General features: G+C 32.3%; 1 protein-coding gene across 3 annotated transcripts in view; it reads left to right on the top strand.

The window, feature by feature from the left end:
* Positions 1-22,610, top strand: part of ADAM23 (ADAM metallopeptidase domain 23) — a 213,117-nt gene that overhangs the window by 68,942 nt on the left and 121,565 nt on the right. The gene's annotated exons all lie outside the window — the stretch shown is intronic.

Raw genomic sequence — 22,610 nt, 5'->3', positions numbered from 1 at the left:
AAAGTTTTGAGAGGGCACCAAAGGATTAAGGAAAAAAGTAAAGTTTTGGAATTCAAGGAAAAGAACAAAATAAATAATGATGGTGCTGATTCATTCATTTAACAAGCCATTTATTTATTTAGTTTTATTCATTTTATTTTTAACATGTGGAACAAAATAAGCATTTCCATGACATAGTATAATAAAAAAGATGATTGCACATGAAACTGCAAAAGTATTATGTACAACTTCTTATCCCTTTAAAAAATGTAATCGTTATCATGTAAATTTCTTTTTTCTTTTCCCCTTTTTCCCTTTCCTTTTTCTCCCTCCCCTGCTCTAGAGATGACTACCATTAGACACAAATATGTAAGAAATTCTATGTAATAAATGAAATGAATAATAATATAATAAATACTATTCTAGAAAATATATGTAAAATCATTCCATAGATATCCTATCAGTTCTTTGTCTGGATGCAGATAGTTATCTCTCTTCATATATTAAGGCAAGTATTTTTTGCTAGGACCTGAAAGAGATAAAGGGACAAACGAGATAATAGGCCCTGTTCTCTCCCAAGATGCTAATAATCCAGTGGCAATAATTACTCTTCCTTAGGAAATTTTCATCTCCTAAACTAGGAGAATCACAGAATGATAAATTTGGAGCTGAAAGATTATCGTAGAAGTCTAACTCACTCATTTTACAGATGAGGAAGTTGAGGCATGGAGAGCTTGTATGACTCATTGCCATTGAACTAGATTCAAATCCAAAACTCTTAAGAAAGTATGAAGAAGTAAAAAAGATAAACATGTTTATTTTAATATTATGAATTCTTTGTGAAACTAAGGCAGATGAAAGATGATTTTATATAGAGGGATGAAATGAGAGGCAATTTCAAGATGTTAATTTAATCTCATTGAACACTTCCATTGCAAATAGTTGGTGCCCTGATTTCATCAACAATAACAACAACAACAAAAAACTTAATGACTACACAAAGGAACATTTTATTTCCAACTCATACTATTAACCTAGCCAGGTAGACCTAACTATACTAATATACTATATTCTTATACTATATATACTAATATACTATATACTAATTCTTAATGGATGGCATTTTTTGGAGAGGGAATAGGTGGTATGACTCCTTACTGTTTTGATACATAAGTAGAAGTCATTTGCTAGTGTGGTTTTTATTTCCTCCCTCTATAGTTTCTTGTTCCCTCAAATATTTAATGATTTTTTTTCTCAGTGAAGGCAACATTCCTTGAAAAAAATGAAAGGGAAGCAAGAAAAACACTGAGACATGTCCATAATTATGCTCAGGCAACATTTGAGTTAAGGCAAAAAAAAAAAAAAAAACCCAAACTCCCTATAAATATATTTTTCCTAAATTTAATGTCCCACAAAATTTACTGTATTATATAGAGGGATTACATTTCCCTGCCAAATATAATATTCAATAAAATACCCTTTACAGCATCCAGCAGTTTTGAAAAGGGACACATACCAATGGTCTACAAAAACCTATATTTCAATTGCATAGTCAGTAGGACATTCAATAATTAAAGTACGCTCTTTCATACATGTAATTTAAACAACTCAGGGCATATAATGGCACTTAATAGTCCTTTCAAAAGGCTTAGATAGTCTAAAACCAGAACACATGAAAATAGAGGACATCATTGAACTGGCTTATAATTAACACCCACACTAAATTGCAATCCAAATTCAGACAGGATGAGTGAAGTAATGACATAATGAGGCTTTGTTTCCTTTTCTCCCCTTCCCCCCTCATTCCCAATCATTTTTGCAGTCCTTAACTAGCAAATTATTTTTGAAATTCTTCAGCCTCTAAATAGGGATTAACTCTCCCCACCTCAATCCAACTTCTTTAAATTCTCCACATTAAAAAGAAAATCCATACACTGCTTCTAATTCTTTTTTTTTTTTTTAAATTTCAAGAAAAAAAGTAAATCCACAGACCAGAGTAGATGTTAATTCTTTTTCAACTCTAACTTAGGACTCCTTAACTTTTTAAATTTTCCAGTGCACTCTAAACTTCACAAATCTGTTTTAAACTGTTATAATATCCTAAAATGTCAGGAGATTCTGCCAGGTTTTAATTGAGTTTCTTAATGAATTCTGTTTGTTTTCTAAGTTTATACAGTAGAAGGTTTAATATTTCTTTTAGTATAATCAAGTGAAGTACACAGCCCTCTAATAGTGAATACAACTCCTAATCTTATACTTCCCCATCTTTCAGTTATTTTTTAAAGACTTTTTTTATTGATATTATCTGTTTCTTGTATCACTCGTAGTTTTCCATTCATTTCTCTCACTCCTTACCTAGAGAGTTATCTTCGATGACAATGTTTGTTTTCAGAGAAGGAGAAAAAAAGTCAGTATAACTGATTGATATATTGAAAAAATCTGAAAATATGTGCAATATTTAGCATCTTTAAAGCAGTAAGTAGAGTTGTCTTCTTCTCGTATATCTGTATTTGAGTTATGCTTGATATTTATAATTTAGTTACATTTATTTTGGATTTTTTGTGTGTGTGTCATTATTCTCTCCATTTACAGTATTATAGTGTTGTGTTTTTTTCTTGTTTGTGCTTTTTTCATTTTGCATTAGTTCCCTTAGATCTTTCCTACCAAACTCTTATCAGAGAAATATGATACAAAGATTTTTTTCCACATTTGACCACTTCCCTTCTTAAATGCATGTGTTGTCTATGCAGATAGAAGTTTTCAGTTGAGTAATCAAAGTTATCTATTTTATCTTTTGATCTCTTGCTTGGCTAAGAATATATCTCTTTCCCATAACTGTGAGTGGTATATGATCTCTCTTCTAATTTCTAAAGAACATAATGTTTAAAACTAAGATTCCACATACAGTTATGCTGTAAGCATGATGTAATATATTGTTTTTGTTGAGTCATTTCAGTCAGTCCAAATCTCCATGACCCCATTTGGGATTTTCTTGACAAAGATACTGGAGTGATTTGCCATTTCCTTCTCCAGGTTATTTTACAAATGAAGAAACTGAGGCAAATGGGGTTAACTCTGTTGCTGATACTCTTTGTATTTATTTATTCCTCCTGCAATTCTGTTGTTTGGCACGTTGAAGAAGTAAATAACAAATTCAGCTCTGGTTTTCTTTCTAAAAGGATCTAAAAGGACTAGGATCCCATAGCTAGTAAATATCTGAGGCCATATTTGAACTCGTCTTCCAGACTCCAGGGCCAGTTCTGTATCCATTATGTCTATAAACCTCTATAAGGTTTGGGTCTAAACCTAATTGCTACCAATTTACCAGTTTTTTTCCCTAGCAGCTTTCTCCTAAAAGGGAGTTTTCCCCTAAGTAACTTATATTTTCCATTTTATCAAATATTGAGTTAATGAATTTTATTGTTTTTGAAGCTTCCTTGTCTATTCTGTTCCACTGATAAATTTCTTTTTAAAAACCAGTATCAAATGTTTTTGATGACTGACGCTTCCTTTGAAGTGCTTTTCCCAGTTTGTCCTTATTTGTTTCATTATTTCCTTATTCTAGATATTTAATTTTTCAAATGAATTTTGTTAATTTTATCAAGCTCTGTAAAATATTTCCTTGGTAATTTGATTGCTGTAACATTGAAATTATAAATTAATTTTGATAGTATTATCCTTTTTATTATATTTACACAGGCTACTCACAATCACTAAATTGTGATTGTGATATGTGAAAATATTCCTTCAGCTATTTAGGTTGATCTTTATTTCTTTAAGCAATGCTTTGTAATTGGATTCATATAAGTCTTTGTTGTGCTTTGGGAGGTTGATCCTCAGATATTTTATGTTGAAACTATTAATTGTTTCAATATGTTTCCTGATTCCCCAGGGTTTCCAAGTAAACTGTCACATCATCAGCAAACAGGTATAGTTTTATCTCTTCTTTACCTATCATTATTCCTTTAATCCTTTTCTTTTGTTTTATTTATTTTGTCTTATGTATAATGCTGGCTTTATAGTCTGATAGTTTGGGTGATTTATATTTTGACATCAATTTCCCCAGGCTTCATCCAGGGTAAGGTTCTCATCTTCACTTATATAAGTCTTCATTAGTGGAACCCTCTTCCTCATTTTTATCTATTCTCCTCTAGACTTTTCTCTTTCTGAGATCACAGATATTACCTTCCCTTCATTGTTAATTCTTGCTTTGACTCTGGAACATTGATCACTCCACTGTATCCCTCTGCATCCTTTTCCCCTTTTCTTGTGCTCTCCTGTGTTCTCAAGTTCCATGAAAGAAGCATTCACATAAAGGAATTATTGCCAGGTTCTATCCATAATGCCCTATCTGCCTCTTTACTGTTATTTCTGTCAAAGGTTTGCCTTTACCCCTGTCTCCTTGTATACTTTTAGAAAGAACTATCATCTTCCTGTTGTCACTCTGTTGCTGATACTCTTTGTATTTATTTATTCCTCCTGCAATTCTGTTGTTTGGCATGTTGAAGAAGTAAATAACAAATTCAGCTTGGTTTTCTTTCTAAAAATATTTCAAACACTTTTTTATTATTGAGTACAGATCTTTTGTTGTCTGGTTAAACTCAGATTTGCAGGAGAAATCATCCAGTGCTGCATCTAAACTCAAATGCTCTTCAAAAAGACATTATTCCAGTTCTTCCTCCTTTTCTAGTAGATATGGAATAGTCTTGTGTTATTAAAATGTTCTTTCCTTTGTATTTTAAAGTCTCATTTTGGCTTGGTATTTCTGAACTAAATTGTTAAATTTAACCAATTAGGTGTTTTGGAGTTTGTAGCCTTGGTTCTTTTTTTTTTTTTGGTTGTTGTTGTTGTTTTGTTTTTGGTCTGGAGACAATTCTTCAATTTGGGATTTCATTTTCTAGTTTTAGAAATTGTTGGGAATTCTGTTCTTATTTCTTTCGTTTGATGTTAAGAATTTTTTTTTGGCCTTGTGTTATTCTGGAGATCTATGATCCTTAGGCTATCTCAGTGCATGCTGTCTTCAAGAGCCATATGTTTCGCTTGCATAAGAAAAGCATATTTTCTTTTAGTTTTTTTGATTTTTAATTCTCTTATTCTACATTGTCCTTTACTTCTGTATATTTGCATCCCTGATCTTTTTTTTCTCTTTTGTCTTTCTAGTGAAGCTTTCCATTGCAGATTCAAGTTTTCTTTTCTGCTTATTAATTTTTTTCTGTGCAAGACATATATTCTGCTCTCATAATTCTCATTTTTCTGTTAAACCACTCAGGAGCAGTGTTATGATTCCATGTTCTCCTGTAATTCCTAAATCTTATCAAGTATCATTTTCCTCCATTCTGCAATATTTAATCATAGATATCTGAATTCATTTACAAGATATGAAGGTTATATTCCTTCAGTTGCTCTTTTTCCTTTTGATTAATCTGTTTATATTCAAGCTCTTTGAAATTTCTTCATCCTGAAAACTTTGGTACTGCTTGTTTCCCTTTTCCCCCATTTATTTTCCTTATCATTCACTTCTTGACTCCCTCCCCTCTGTGATTTCCTTGAGGGCTGAATCTCAAAGCATTTCAGCTTCTTTCCACACTGAGCAATTCTTGAACTTAAGTGAGTTCACCAGTGTAGGTTTCTGCCCCAACTAAATTTGGGGCAGTCAGTAATAGCCTTAGTTGGATGTATATTCTTTTTGTCAATCTTAGTAGAGAGCCTCACAACTCATATGCACAGTGTCCTGACCTGGTAACATACTCCACTCCTTCTGTTCCTTAGCTCTTGGTCCTAGGATTGGCAGTTCAGAGATTGCTGTCATGACAGTTCAGAACCTCGCAGTGCTGGTCAGGTTGCAACTCTTGGCAGTTAACTCCATGGCCAACCTGTTTGTTGAGACCCAAGCAAACTTTTTCAGTCTAGAGCTGGAGTCACTACAGGACTGGAAGGAAAGAGTGGAGAACGGGGTGCTCGTGTTGTATGCCTGGATCTGTTAGTGCAGTCTTCATGCTGGTAGCAAGGGAAATGGAGGAATAGTGTTAAGTATATTCAGAATCAGTGAGAATCAGTCCCTGAATTTTCTTACGCTTTTTTGGGGGGAGTGGGATTCTGAATGTCCTGGATCATACAAACAGTTGAAGTTGCTTTATCTTTGGCACATAATTTCTATTTTAGAAAACTTTGAGAGGTTGTGGGAACACCATCAGACCCAGAAATTTTTGTAGTTATTTTTTTTTCATTATGTCTCTGACTCATCTCTTCAAACAGACTGTACATGAATTGAGCACAAAAAACGTTTCATATTTTTCTGTAAATCCCACAGTACCTAGAAGAATGATTTACTCCTAATAATTGTTGATTGGCCTAGCCTCAAGATCTGGAATTAGAAATGTTGACTTTTAATCTTGACAATCTTGTGGGTGAATTTGGAAATTGAATCCATAGAACTCAAGTACTGAAGTTAATAACATCTAAAAGGATTCAAAAGCAAGATTTCTTCTTCTACTTCTAAGAGGTTAGCAAAAATAGCCCCATCACTTCAATAGTTAGGATGAATAAAATGTTTTTTTCCTTAGAAGATCAATGATTCCCATAAGGCAGACAGTCACCTTAATGTTCTGGAAGGAAATCCATGACAGAAAACAATTTTGCAACCTTTGTGGAAGTAGTTGAAAATAGGTTTATCTCTTGAAACTTCAATTCAAATTAACCAACATTTAATAAGTAATCTGCCATGTGTAAAGCACCATCCAAGTACTGGAGATACTAAAATAAGATATTATCTTTAAGGAAATTAGACTATGCTAGGGAAAAATGTGACATAAATATATGTAAATACAAGAAGGATTTGGATAGGGATGGTGCACATGAGGTGAAGTTTAAAGCTGGTAGTTTGTTTGCATTCAGGAGTACTGAGTTGCAGTAGGCTAAACCAATCAGTGTCTACACTAAGTCCGACATCAACATGATGAATTCCTGGCAACAGAAAATTAGGCTGAGCAAAAAAGAATTATTACCAAGCAGTGATGGACCTAGGCCCATGAGTATCAACTTCAGTTTGAGTCAAGGCAAGAAGTAAAGATAGAGCCTTGCTTGGATCCTAGTTTTATATTTTGAGATTCATTAAGGATGGCCCTATTTGGAAAAAAAAAGGCACACAAGAAATAACATCATGAATTTATGAAGCCATCTAACAAAAGGAAAAGAAGTATAAGGAGGATCTTCTTGCCAAAATTAGGTTTCACCACTGGTGCCATTACTTACTCTGTAGGCAGGCCCTACTGACCTTTTTCTTTCCTTTTGTGATCCCTAGGCTCATCATGCTCTAAGACTGGCTTTTACCCTAACTGGCAGAAAGGTGTCTTGTATGAGAGGTTTATTGCTATTTTCAACTCATGTCTGCCTTCTATACTCAGTGCATAATTGCTGATCTCATTTTCTTCCATGACTGCCTTTTTAAAAAAATATATTTTGTGTGTCTATTGTGTTGTTATGTTTCTTTCCCCTGCCTTAAAAATTTATTTCATTAAAGCTTTTTATTTACAAAATATAAGCCTGGGTAATTTTTCAACATTGACCCTTGTGAAACTTTCTGTTGCGAATTTTCCCTTCCTTCCCTCTTCCCTCTCTCCTAGATGTCAGGTAGTCCCATACATGTCAAATATATTTAAATATATGTTAAATCCAATGTATGTATACAGATTTATACAGTTATCTTGCTGCACAAGAAAAATTGGCTCAAGAAAGAAAAAAAAAAAAACCTGAGAAAGAAAACAAAGTGCAACCAAACATCATATTATGTTTTCATGATTATCATTATCAATAAATACTTACAAGGCATCCAACAAGAGCAAGGCCTTGGGAATATAAAGGTACATGACACAGGCCCTGTTTGGAGTAAATTATGATCCACTCTCTTTATTAAATTCTTGGATTTAACTTAAGAATCTGACGTCTGCCACTATAATTTGTATGAGTCCTTCCAATTCTAAATTCTACCAATCTATGAACTCTTGAATATTTATCAAGACCCAGATTCCTAATCTCCAAAATTTGGGTGTCTGGTACAACCTTCCACCACAATGCTTTTCTTTTGCCCTACAACGTCCAGTTTTTACCACCCCCAACTGCTCTCATTTTGCCCATTTGCTCTTGTGCCTTACTTCCTCTGCTAGTGTTGACACTTAGTTGATATTCAGTGAACTTGCCATTGCAGATCATTTACAGTTTTTGTTAGAACATATTTCAGGGTCAAAAAATTGTCTGTTTTTAAGATTCATTTAAAAATAGCTCCTCTGAAAGGCCTTGAATAGAATAAAAAGACTATATTCTCTTTTTCTGTGTCACAGTTTCTCTGGGATTTAGTTTCCTTCTGACTATTTGCAAGGATCTGCTTTTTTGATTCTAATGCTTGGGGGCATTTTAGCAATGCATGTATATAATATTGGACCATTAGGCTTAGAGTTTTAAAACAATTTGAGGAAAATTGCCTAGTTGGTAAAGAAGTCTTTTTAAAAATGGTTTTGAAAACCTCATTTACAGGGAAAGATTTGTTGCTCTGCAGTTCTCCCCAGGCACTGATTTTATGACTGCCCAGTCAAGATGAAAAACCCAAGTGCCTATAAAATATTTTCACATTTCAGAGTATATATTTAGAAAACCAAGTACAAATAGTTGATTGTGTAAATGAGACACAGTGATTTCAGTAGCTATTAAAGATGAAAATCTAGTCTCTTTTAAGGTTGTGAGGAATTTCCTGATTATAATTAGATAGAAATAGATTAAATTACTCAACTGTTCACTCTCTCATCCATGTTTTTCAAAGGGACTTTGAATATCACTTAATTGCTTATAGTTATTATATTAGTGCATGCAATTTAAGTCTATATTTTCTATAGTGTCTCTCAATTTACTCACATGCATTACATGGAAAGAGGATATTTCAATGTGAGTGGTTTACTTCTGTTTCTAAACAGGTTTAAAATATGCTGTTGCATGCTTGTAATTATGATGTCCAATTGTCACAGGACCACTTAAATGGGTTGATTTTTATCATCTACAATACCTGCTTTCAGAATATTTTTTATTATATCTTCATATAATGCAGAAAAAAAATTCCTCATAGAATTGACTCCTAAAATAGTAAAATAGAAATATATCTCTTGTCAATCATCTAGTGAGTTTCCAAATTACTTTCATATTGCAAAATGAATGTTAGAGTAAAAGGTCTGTTTTTGGTTGAATTGTACAGATCTATAAAAATTAATTAATAAAACCTTAGAATGGTTCTGTATAGGGAGTGTAGAAGGAGCTGTTCTTTCAGCAATGGGCATTAAATTAACCTAGTTAAGACTGTATTGATGGCTAATTATTTGAGAAAAGAACGTGACTAATAATAATAATGAACTTTATGTTTGCATATTACTTTACAATTTTCAAAGGAGTTTCATATGAATATGAATGAATGAAGTTTATATCCAGAGAGGTAGTAATGGCAGTTTCACTCTTATTCTACATATGGAGAAAATAAGTTGTCAAAGATTAAGTGATTTGCTCCAAGTCATATGATGGCTAAGTGGAAAAATTAGGACCCAAATTGAACCTTTCCAACTCATTCAGTGCTCTCTAAACCCTTAGAAGAACAAAGTGTTTCACTTGAAAAATAGCAACCGATAGTCATAATCTACAATCCATTTCAAGGGGTTCACATGCTATACCATTCAATCCTTCCACATTTGAAGGATTATCATGAATTGTAGACAGAATCAAAGGCTTTTAGAATTACAGAGGATTTTAGTGATCAATAATTCCAACCCTCTTATTTGACAGATGAAGAAACTTAGGTCCAAAAAGGTTATGTGAATTCGTCAAAGTAATATAATTATTTCAAGATTAAGCTCAGACTAGAAACTAGATCTGACTGCTTAGTCCAGTGTTATTGTTTTTCCCCTTCAACAAGAATCTCAAATTTACTTCCTTAAAGAATTTATAAAGTTTCCTCCCCCAGCCTATCAAAGTCGCATCTTTGCTGTTTTTATTTTCAACTGATCAACCTAAATATTTTCCCAATTTGGTGATCACATTTAGTTGCCTAAAATGACTTCTTCAAAAGCTTTAAGAAATCAATAATTCCCTCATTTGACCATGAGCCAAATCTGTGAAGGACTTTTTTTTCCTCTAAAGAAGAGGGGGTTTCTCTCCAGTTTAATCTGTCTTTTTGACAGTCTCGAAATATTCTTCCTGGTATAGCAACAGAAGCAGCAGGTGGTACAGTGTATTGAACATTGAGTCAGAAAAATATGATTTCAAATCTGACCTTAGATATGTATGAGCTATATGAACTACCTATTCTAGTGAGCTCAGTCAAATGCTATTTGACTGTTTTCTCATCTGGAAACTGGAGATTATATTATTATCTCCCAAGGTTCTTTTAAAGATTAAATAAGTGCTTTGTAATTCATAAAAAACTATAAAATACAACTTCAGCACTATCACCATCATCGTCATCATCATTGAATGAGAAAGTTTTACTTCCTCAACTCAGATCAATCTTCAATGTGCATATCTTATTTATAAGCATCTTTTTACATGAATTCTCCAAGCAATTTTTGTAGGCCCTATAATAGTAAAATAGAAATATATCTCATATCAATCATCCAGTGATCTTCCACTTACTTTCATATTGCAAAATGAATGTTAGAGTAAAAGGTCCGAGTCCTCTTCCTGAGTTCATATCCAGTCTCTGACACTAGCTGTGTGACTCTGGGCAAGTCACTTAACTTTTTTTTTGCCTCAGTTTCCTCATCTGTAAGATGAGCTGGAGAAGAAAATGGCAAACCACTCTACTATCTTTGTCAAGAAAACTCCAAATGTAGTCATGAAGAATTGGACATGACTGTAAAACAACTGAATTGAAATAGTAGTGCCGATGTCACAGGAGTCTTTTGAGGATCAAATAAGCATAATGTGCTTTGCAAATCTTTATAACTTCAATTATTGTTCTTGTTAGATATATAATTTTCTCCAAAACTTATAATTTCTTCTTTCATTAAATTTTTTACTAGAGAGGCTAAAAAGTAATAAATCTAATTGAAATCATTATTATATTTTATTTTGCTGCATGACATAATGAATAAAACAACTAGCTTAAGAATTACAGAATCTGAATTCTAGTTCCACCTCCTACACATGCTCTTTAGTTATCTTGATTTAGTCACAATTACTTCTCAGAGCCCCAAGCAACTCTCCAAGACAAGTGAAGGTGCTGATCTGCGTTTGTAGAGAAAAGTTCTCATTCCAAGCTCCCTAGACTGAAGAGCTCTGAGTGCAAATTGAAGTACATGTGAAAAAGGATATTCTGTCTCTGATCTATTGTACTTTATGTGCAAAAGATATTGTATTAATGAAGAATATTGTGATAAAATAATGTTTGTTATGTAATCTCATTGTTAACTGGAATAGAAATGTTGATAAATCAGTTTTCTGATTAGTGTTTCCTTGGTCCATAATCTCTGCCAATCCATCTCCCATCTTTGCTTTTCTTTATACACAGGGTATTGAGAGTTGATTTGGGACTACTTTTTAAACTCAGATAGAACAATCCTCTCTTTCCAGAGGTCAGACTTTGGCAAAATCTTCTGAAACATATTCTTTAATCTTGAAATGCTGCACAAAATAAAGGCTTGGTTATCAGATTTGGCAGCCATAGAAGGCTAGGGAAGTCATTCACCAGGACAACAATGAAAAGAACAGCAATCACCTTAAAGAGAAGAAACTATAGAACTGTAGAACAGTGCTGGGAGATATAATAATGGATATAAAATAATAGTATAATAGTGGATATATATGAATAATAATGGATAACCCTAAGTACCAAGCATTAGTTACATTATGTTTTTTATAGGGTATCACCCAACTCTAAATTTTTTATTGATAATAAATCACAAATTTATTTAAAACAATTCTTTGGTATACAATAATATTACCATTTAAAGATAAAAGCAAATTTTCATATTAATGAGATATAAGCACCTATATACTTTTACATAAAGAATTAAATCTTGGCAGAATGTTTGCTACCTTTTACTGTTAACAAATTTTTCACAGTCCTCCCACATTCTGTTACATGACCCTATATGATCCTTACCCATAAATTAAGAAGCTTTTCTCTAGACCAAATGTACCTTAGTCTTACTAAAACTTAAGCCTGTGCTAAGACTTTTGGGGGGAATGCATTTTTCTAAAATGTGGATATATTTGAGAAAAAAAAAAGATTTCCTCTAGAATGGGTAAGAGAAATGAAGCTGTGGCGCTTTAAGAGAGTAAATTCCATTTTTAGAAACTATATATACACTGGGCCTCTTTGTTTCCCAAGAATGTCTGTTCTTCATATCTTCACATTCATGTTGGACTACTAGTAAATGCTACTATTTAGAAATAGGAAACGAAAGAGAGAACTGAGTTTCTTGGAAATTTGCTGCTGGAACATGATGAGTTCAAGGGTAAAAACATTTTCTTCCTCTTTGAGTGACATAGTGTTTTTTTTTTTAATTTAAAAATTATTATGTTTTTAAAAACATTTTTTCTTTTAAAATTTAGAGTTCCAAATTCTCTCCCTTTTTTTCACTCCACTTTTCCAACCACTGAGAAGGTAATTATGCATGTGAAACTGTGCAAAACATATTTCCATATTAACAGTATTTTTAAAAAAATCTAGAAAAATAAAATGAAAAATTAGCTCCAATATGCACTTAAACTTTATCAGTTGTCTCTCTGGAAGTGAAAAGCATTTTTTCATCATGAGTACTTTGGAATTTTCTTGGATCCTTGTATTGATCAAAGTAGGCAAGTCTTTTACAGTTGATCATCATTACAACATTGCTGTTACTTTAATGATTTCCCAAATCTTTTCACTTTACTTTGCATCAGTTCATATAAATTCTTTCATGATTTTTCTGAAAACTACCTCCTCCTCATTTTCTTATAGAATAACAGTACTCTATTACAACCATATACTATGTCCCCCAATTTAGAATTTTTTGCCATCACTGAAAGAATTGCTATAATTTTGTATATATAGGTCCTTTTACTTTGATCTCTTTGAAATACAGATTTAGTAGTGGTATTCCTGGGTCAAAGGGGTATAAATGGTTTTATAAATCTTTCAGCATAGTTTCAAATTGTTTTCTGGAATGGTTGGGGCAGTTTCCCCACTTTGCCAACAGTTCATTAGTAAATCTATTTTCCCTTAATTCCTTCTAGCATTTTCATTGCTGATAAATGTGAGGTGGTACCTCAGAGTTTTTTTTTTTAATGAACATTTCTTGAATCACTAGTAATTTATAACATTTTTTCATATGACTTATAGATAGCTTTGATTTTGTCTTCTGAAAAATGTCTGCTTATCCTTTGACCATTTATCAGTTAGAGAATGGCTCGAATTTTGATAAATTTGACTCAATTCTATACTAAGTATAGAACTGAGAAATAAGGTTTTTCTCAGAGAACCTTGTAAATTTTAAAATATTATTTCATTGTCTATGATTTTGTGTGTGTGTGTGTGTGTGTGTGTGTGTGTATTAGCAAAGTATGGTTTCCTGGACTATTTCTTTTAATTAGGTCTATTTTTGCTTTTTTGTCATGATTGCTACCCCTGCCCCTTTGACTTCAATGGAAGCATAGTAGATTGTGTTCCAGTCTTTTATTTTGTCTCTTTTAAACAACACATTATAGGATTCTGGTTTCTAATCTATTGTGCTATCTGCTTCCATTTTCTAGGTGAGCTCAACCCATTCACAGTCATAGTTATGATAATTAACTGTATATTTCCCTCCATCTCATTATCTTTAGTTTCCTTTTCTCATTCTCTTTTTATCTTGTCCCTCCTCAAAAAGCTATTTTGCCATAGCCATTGTCTTCCTTAATCTATTCTTCTTTTTATTACTGCTCTTCCCATTTCTCTTATCCTGTTCCCCTCCTATTTCTTTATTGGGTGAGTTACATTTCTATATACAAAAAATTTTCCATTCTACTTTTCCTTTCCTTCTTCTCTTAGTGAATCTCTTTTTATCCCCCTTTCATTTTTTGGGAGAGATCATTCCAATATAATCAATTCATACCCAGATCCTTTATGTAAATTCCTTTTAACTGCCCTTTAAATTAAAATATAGTTCTTAGGAGTTACATACATTATATTCCCACAGAGGAGTGTTAAACAGTTTGACTTTATTGAATCCCTTATGATAATCTTTCATGTTTATCTTTTTATGTTTCTCTTGATTCTTCCTTTTGAATCTCACATTTTCTGTTTAGCCTTGGTCTTTTCATCAGGAATTATTGAAAGTTCTCTATTTCATTAAATATCCTTTTCCCTACTGAAAGATTACACTAAATTTTGTTGGGCAGCTGATTCTTGATTATAATTCTAGCTCCTTTATTCTCCAGAATTTTAAGCCCTCTGTTCCTTTAATGTGGAAGCCACTAAGTCTGATGTGAATTGTACTGTGGTATCACAATATTTAAATTGTTTCTTTATGGCTGCTTGAAGTATTTTCTCTTTGAACTGGGGGCTCTGGAATTCAGATAGTATATTCCTGGGCGTTTTTATTTTGGGATCTCTTTTGGCAAGCGATAAGTAGATTATTTCAATTTTTATTTTACTATCTGAATCTAAAATATCAGGGTAGTTTTCAGTAATAATTTATTAAAATATGTCTAGATTCTTTTTTTTTATCATAATTTTCAGGTAGTCCAATAATTCTTAAATTATATCTTTTTGATTTGTTTTCCTGATCATTTTTTGGATAAGATTTCATATTTTCATTCTTTTTTTATTCATTTGATTTTGTTTTTGTTTTTTCTTGATGTCTCACGAAATCATTAGTTTCCACTTGTTTAATTATAATTTTTAAGGAATTATTTTTTTCAGTGAAATTTTGTACCTCTTTTTCTACTTGACCAAATCTACTTTTTAAGGAGTTTTTTTTTTTTTTTCAGGGAATTTTTGTACTTCTTTTTCATTTGACTTATTTTGCTTTTTAAGTATTTCTTTTCTTTAGTGATCTTTTGTGTCTCTTTTACCATAAGTCCAATTTTGTTTTTTAAGGTGTTATTTTATTTAGTATTATTTTGTGCCTCTTTTACCAAGATAGTAATTCTCCTTTAATAGTTTTCTTTTGTTTCTCTCATTTCTTTTCCCAATTTTTTTCTACCATGTTTATCTCTTTCTTTAACTCTTCTTAGAATTCTTGTTGGAGTTAGGTCTAATTGGCTTTTTTCTTTAAGGCTTTTTTTTTTTGTAACTATTTTTGCATTACACTTTTATTCTGAATTTATGTCTTAATATTAACTGCCACCATAGGAGTCTTTTCTGGCCAAATTCCTTTTTGTGTGTGGCTGTTTGATCATTTTCTTCTATTTTCAAATATTTTTTTCCCCCAATTACATGTAAAAAGAGTTTTAATTTTTATTTTGAGAAATTTTGTGTTCCAAACTTATATATCATACATGTGAAATTATGTAAAATATATTTTCTTATTAATCATGGTGTGAAAGAAAGATTAAAAAAATAAGAAAAATAATTAACTTTAAAAAAAAGTATTCTTTTATCTGTATTCAGACTATTAGTTCTTTCCCTGGAGGTGGATAGTATTATTCATAATAAACCCTTCTGAATTGTCTTATATCTTAGTGTTGCTGAGAATAGTTATCTTCACAGTTGATCATTGTACAATATTGGTATTACTGGGTACCATGTTCTTTTGGTTTTTGCATCAATTCATGTAAGTTTTTCCAGTTCTTTTTTTCTGAGAGCATCTTACTTATCAATTTTTATAGCACAATAATATTCCATCATAATCATATGCCACAATTTGTTTCATATTCCTTTTACTGCAAATATGTAGGATATCAGTCTTTTCTGAAAATTCCTTTGATGACCCAAGAAACTGCTTTAGAAAAGCTACTATTAGCACTCAATAATTGACTTATGTAGTATGGTAGTGTAAAGTCCTTTGCTTTATTGGAAGACCATCTACAAATCTAGCTTCATGAATTATTCTAGTTATACTCAATTGTTTGGGAAAGATGCTATTTGAGTGAATAAGAAGATTCCTTGTGATTAGAGAAATCCATACCAAAACTATATATTCAAAGTTAAAAAAAGAAGAAACCAGTTGAATAATTTAAAATTATAATTAAGCCTGCTCAGGGCATGACCTGATTTTGAATATCATTTGCCTACATAACCCATTTTTTTAGCATCAATGTTATGAGGAATAATCCATTTAAAAACTGAATTCTATGTGAAATAATTTTTTTGAGGAAACAGTATTATAGTCCCTTGGAAGGAAATAAAGCTCTTTTAATTCACCTTCTTAATAATACTAGGAGTTATCATTAAAATATGTGACCCTCACTGGCTAAAATTTCCAAATGAGGAACCTCAAAATGCTTTTAGCAGTATAACCCAGAGTAATCTTTAAAGTCAGATTTCTTTCTCTGGGGTCCAGGGAGCCTGGGGATGGATTTCAGAGACATGGTGAATTTGAATGGAAAAAAATAATATTTTTATTTTCACTAACTCTTAACAGAAATTTAGCATTTTCCCCCAATTATGAATGTTGGCAACAAACCACAGTATCATTAGGCTTCCAGACTGCCAAAGGCACAAAAAACCTAATTTCTGCCTCACATAATAGCTGTTACATAGATCTCTCTAGATTATCTGCTTTATCTGGAGAAAACTGATCATCCTGGAGTGTATGTATCTATCACTACCTACCCCTGCTTCTTGTGTGTGTGTGTGTGTGTGTGTGTGTGTGTGTGTGTGTGTGTGTGTGTATGTGTGTATGTAACCACTGACGAATTCCACTAGCACTTTAAAAAATTCTATTAAAAATTGCCACCATGCAAAAGAGTGAATCATATTTTCTGTACTTGCTATGTAGCTGAGTTGTGTTCCACTGTGCCATATCAACTTGAAATTACTGCATAATTATGCTCTTAATTGCCTTAGTATATCTCACTTTGCTGAGTTGGAAGTAATTTCCTACATCATATACAGCAGTGCGTGAAGGATAATGATATTCTATCTATAGTCTATTGTACTTTGTGGGCAAAAGCTGCTGGCATTAATGAAGAATGTTGTGGTAAAATAATGTATTTGTTATGCAATCATACTGTCAACTGGAATAGAAATGTTGATAAATCTGTTTTCTGATTGGTTGTCTCTTAGGTCCATAATCTCAACCAATCTATCCCATTTTTGCTTTTTTTTTTTTTTTTTTGTCTTATGCATAGGATATTGAGAATTTATTTGGATCTGCTCTTTAAACCTACATAGAATAATTTTCCCCTTTCAGAGGTCAGACTGCAGCAAAATCTTCTGAAACATAACTCTGAACCTTGAAATACTGCACAGAATTAAAGACTTCCTCTCCCCAAGTACCTATCAGAAGGCAAAAATAGTAAGGATCATGCTCTTTATTTACAGGAGAGCTCTTCAGATCTTCACTCAGTGGTAGTTTATTCTTACTTAATACAAAGTTCTTACAGGAAGGGCATTCCCCAGGAAAACAATGAAAAGTACAGCAGTCAACGTGAGAGAGAAAAAACTGGAGAACTGAAAGAACTGTGCTGGGAGATCTGATAATGAATATAATAGATAGAGAATAATAGTATAATATTGTGTGTGTATATATATGTACACACACATATATATTATATATATGTGTATAATAATCAGGGGTTAGTTATCAGGGTTAATGTCAGGGATTTATTTAAATTATGTTTTTAAAAGGATGTCACTCAAGTCTTATTAAAAATTAAACTTAAGCTAAGACTTTATACAGTTTTTTTGAGATACATTTTCCAAAATGTGGATATATTTGAGAAAAAAAATGTTCTCTCCAAAATGGATTAAAGAAATAAAGCTGTTATCCTTTAAAGGAATAAATTCCATTTTTAGAAACTGTACATATACTGGGCCTCTTTTTTCCCCAAGAATGTCTGTTCTTCAGTTCTTCACATTCATGTTTGATGACTAGTAACTGTGCTGGGAAATGGGAAGAGAAAGAAAACTGAGTTTCTTGAAAGTTGCTGTTGGAACATGAGTTCAAGGGTGAAAATATGTTTTCTTCCTCTTTGAATCATATGGTTTTGCAAAAAAAAAAAAAAAAACATTAAGTCTGTATCTTTATAGATGGTAGAAGACAACTATATCTTACCAGTTCCTATTTTCTTTCCTTTTTATATTGGAACCATTAGAAATAGTATATCATAACTTGACCAGACCAGCATAGGTTAAAATCTGTTGTAGGATCAATGACATTTGACACAGTATAGATTTCATTATGTACAAAATATCATGGTAGATACTAGTGTTACTAAAAAATACAACCTAGTAGCTGCCTTTTTGAGGTTTGTAGTCAACTTGAGAGGGGGGAAGAAGAAGGAAAAGGAAGAGGAGGAGGAGGAAAGGAATAACGATAACTGACAAATTAGAGATTTTGAAACTGCATGATTTAAATATGGTGGATACCTCTATGGAAATAGGAATCTTGATGTTTAGACAGATTTGGGAAGGGCAAAATATTGAGTTCTGTGGAATTTGAAATTCTTATGGGTATCACAGATGGAAGTTTCCAACAAGAAGTTAGTGATGCAATTCTGGACCACAAGAAGGAAATTAGTGCTGAATATATAGACCTGGAAGGTATCTGCATAGAAATGATGAACTCACTACAGCAGTATGAGATCACCAAGAAATGGGGAGGAAAAACAAGGATGTCATAAACTTATAAATAAAATGTAGATTTACTCACTTTATAGGCATGTTTTATTGTGTCAAAGCTTGTGTTTTGTTATTTTATTTAAAAAAAATTATACATTGTAAAGAATTTCAGATAATAGAATTTGCATCATTTGTATATTCTACTGGCACATGGTTATATAATCTAATTTTTATGTGGCAGAGGCATAGATGTTATGTGTAAGAAATTCAAAAAATGTATAATATATCTAGCATAATACATTTTTCCAGGGCTCCCATCTTTGTGGAAGAAGATCTCTACATGGAATTTATTTTATACAGTTGTGATTTGTCTATGTCCTTACTTTGTGGAATTAGGTTGGCAGCATCAACCATGCCTTAAACCCAATTGGAAACCCAAGTAAAGACAGTCACAGAAGTCTTGGAGATAGTCTAGAAGAGGATTAACAACAGTGTCAAAAACTTAGAAAAAATAATCAGATTTAAGAGGTAACTGTGCATTGGTAATCATGGCAAGAGCAGTTTCAGTTAAGTGGTAGGCTCAGAATTTATTTGCAGCTTGAAGTTCTGTGGACAAAAATAATGGTCATTATGTGGTGGCAAGTAGCATCTCATTTGGTTGAAGCAGCTTGGTGGCAGACACAATGGATGGAATGTTGGACTTGAATTCAGGAACAACTGAGTTTAAATCTTGTTTCAGATACTTACTAACTGCATCAAACTCTTTCACCTTCAGTTTCCTTATCTGTAAAATGTAAAATTACTGGCTTGTGATACTAAAATGAAATAATATATAGAAAGGTCCTTGTAAACATTAAAATACTAAATATTATTATTAATCACTGGTCTTTTTGAATGTATCAGTCTGTATACAGTAGACATATAATCCATTCTTGGTGTCATACTTAAAACTTTTCTGATTTAGCAAAATCTTGTAATTTTTTTTTGCTCCATTGCATAGCTAATGCAACTCCTTGGATCACTTTCTTACCACTTGAAGTATGGTACTTACTAATTTAAAAAAATGAGGTTGAATTGGTAAATGAGGGGATAAATTTTATTTTTCTGAGGATTCTGCTGCATTAAAAACCATTCTTGTTGTTTAATGCATATGTGATAAAGAAGTGAATGTCTCTATCTCCGAGGAATCTAGAAAATGACCTGGTAGATTTGCAGAATGATAATAGCTACAATTTCGCATGCTTGTATTCTAGTGAATAAGCCACTTTATCTTTCCTAGCTGAAGATAATAGAAGAGGGGGAGCAATAAATCTTTTTCTTGGTTTTTTATTAATGTCTTTTTGGTTTGAAAAATTGACTTTTGAGTTGGCTTGAAAATCTTTCTGCATTTCTTTATTGTTTACATTCTACAAGCTGAAAATAACTTTTTATATAAAACCATTTTAGAAGCAGTGTATAACATTCTCCAAAGACTTTAAATTTGTTACAATTGGAACAAAAAAAATCCTTTCTTGGAATGTTCATAATCCCAAAAGATGGCTCTATCCCATGTACTGGAGAAGAATTGAAAAGTTATTAACAAGCATGAATACAGAATCCAAAATGATAAATGACCATTTAAGAACAAAGGAATTTACTTCCTGCCTCAGACTTTCAGTAGCTTCGTGATGTTGGCCCTTAATCTCCTAGTATGTGTTTCCTTATTTGTAAATAAAAGAATTGAATTAGTTGATTTTTAAAGTTCCTCTGATTTAAAGTCTTATGATTTATGTAAATCATACTCCATTATCTTACCAGGGCTTACTATTTCTTGAAATGTATGTCAAGCAACATCTGACAAGTCCATTCTGGGCTGGAAAGGTATCTCTTTTGTCTCTGTTTGTCATTTGAGGGCTTGTCAAAATATTAACCAGGTGGTGATTTTCTTTGGAGGGAAGGGGGAAGTTCAATAACTGATTAAAAAAAGTCCTGTAGGATGAAATTAGAAAATTTCTGTCTTTTCCTTAAAAACGATGATTAAAAAATGTAACTTTTAAGTGCTGGAGGTTTTTGTTTGTTTTGCTTTTGGTGAGGCACGTAGGTATCATTTTGGAAGATTCTCTGTCCTATAGAACTTGATACATCGACAAATCTAAGATAACTACATGGTTTAATTTAGCTCATGAAAAAAGTAGCACTTTTCTCCCATTTATTTGATTTCAATAAATTTTTTAAGTTCTCATTGTGCTCAAGGTATTGTTTTAGGCAGTTTACAGGATATATAGACAAAATGAAACACAGGCCTTACTCTCAAGGAGTTTACATTTCTAGTAGGGGGTAATGAGATTAAAATAGATACAAAAATAATGTAAAATAGAATATGAAAGTTCATGAGAACAAGGGTGTTATCGAATCTGATTAAAAAAAGAAACCACTTTTCTGGCTGGACTGGGGTAAAGGGAAAAGTCAGGTAAGATTACAAATGAAAATGGATGGTGATATTTATTCACCCAAAATATCAGAAATGAAAGGCGTTTTGAGATCCCTTAGGCCCATCCCCAGTCTAATACATGAATCCCCTCTGTGATATCAATGGCAAGTGTTTAGTATCTACTTGAACACCTCTAGTAATTACCTCTAATAATTCACTGTCTCATAAAACAGCCTATTATATTTTTGGACAACTCTAATTGTTAGAAAGATCTTCCTTATCTGAAATCTACCTTTCTGCTCCACTTTCCCAGAATGGTCCTAGATCACCTTTCTCATGTCTTATAGTTTCTATTTCAAAACCAGTTGAGATTAAGACTGTAGTGACTTTCTAACTATATATATATATATATATATATATATATATATATATATATATATATATATATATATATATATAACTAATAGTTACATAATGAATAAAATAATTTGAGATCCTGGGTAATTAAGAAAAAGTATATTTTGTGGTAATTCATTTCAAACTAAAAAGAGCACTTACTATGTTCTAGTGAGAGTCAACTTGGCATGGATATCTGTCTATCTATCTATCTACCTACCTACCTACCTACCTACCTACCTACCTACCTATCTACCTATCTATCCTTCCATCCATCTATCTATCAATCCTTCCATCCATCTATCTATCATTCCATCCATCATCTATTTATCTATCCTTTCATCCATCATATATCTATCTATCCATCTATCTATCTATTTATCCTTTCATCCATCATCCATCCATCATCCACCTATCTATCTATCTATCTATCTATCTATCTATCTATCTATCTATTCTAGCCTTAAAGTCAGGAAAGTCTGGGGTCAAGCTGTACCATAGGATGCATACTGTGCTGCATGATTTTGGGTCCTAGGCGATTTTTAAAGAGGATCCCACAGTGATGACATCACAGACCCAGAATAAAGGAAGAACGCTGGTGGTTGTGTTTTGGTGTGACACAGAGTTCTTGGTGTGTAATAGTGTTCTCCTGACTTATAATCTGCCCAGTCTCCCATCTCTGCCATATATTATGAGAACAAATAAGGGAGAATTCAGATTCTTCCCTTTGCCTGGATTACTTTCCTAAGCTAATTGTCACAAAATATCACAATTTCTCAAAAATAATAGGAAAAGGAAATGATTTGCTTCTTGAGTCTTTGGCCCAACCTAAATATGTTTTTCTCTTTCTGTTTTCAGGTAGTACTTTAATTATAATTGATAGGTCTGACCCATGTCCTCTACCTCTCTTATGGAAGAACTTAAGGACATTCTAGTATATATATACATATACATATATATGTGTGTATTTTATATATATATATATATATATATATATAACAGATATATTATCTATATATATGAACAGTTAGGGTTAAATGACTTGTCTAAGATCACACAGCTAATAAGTGTCAAGTATCTTAGACCAGATTTGAATTCAGGTCCTCC

The sequence above is a fragment of the Antechinus flavipes genome, chromosome 3, assembly GCF_016432865.1.
Source record: "Antechinus flavipes isolate AdamAnt ecotype Samford, QLD, Australia chromosome 3, AdamAnt_v2, whole genome shotgun sequence".
Classification (NCBI taxonomy): domain Eukaryota; kingdom Metazoa; phylum Chordata; class Mammalia; order Dasyuromorphia; family Dasyuridae; genus Antechinus; species Antechinus flavipes.
Note: the sequence above shows the minus strand (reverse complement) of the source record. Positions and strands in the feature narration are given on the sequence as shown.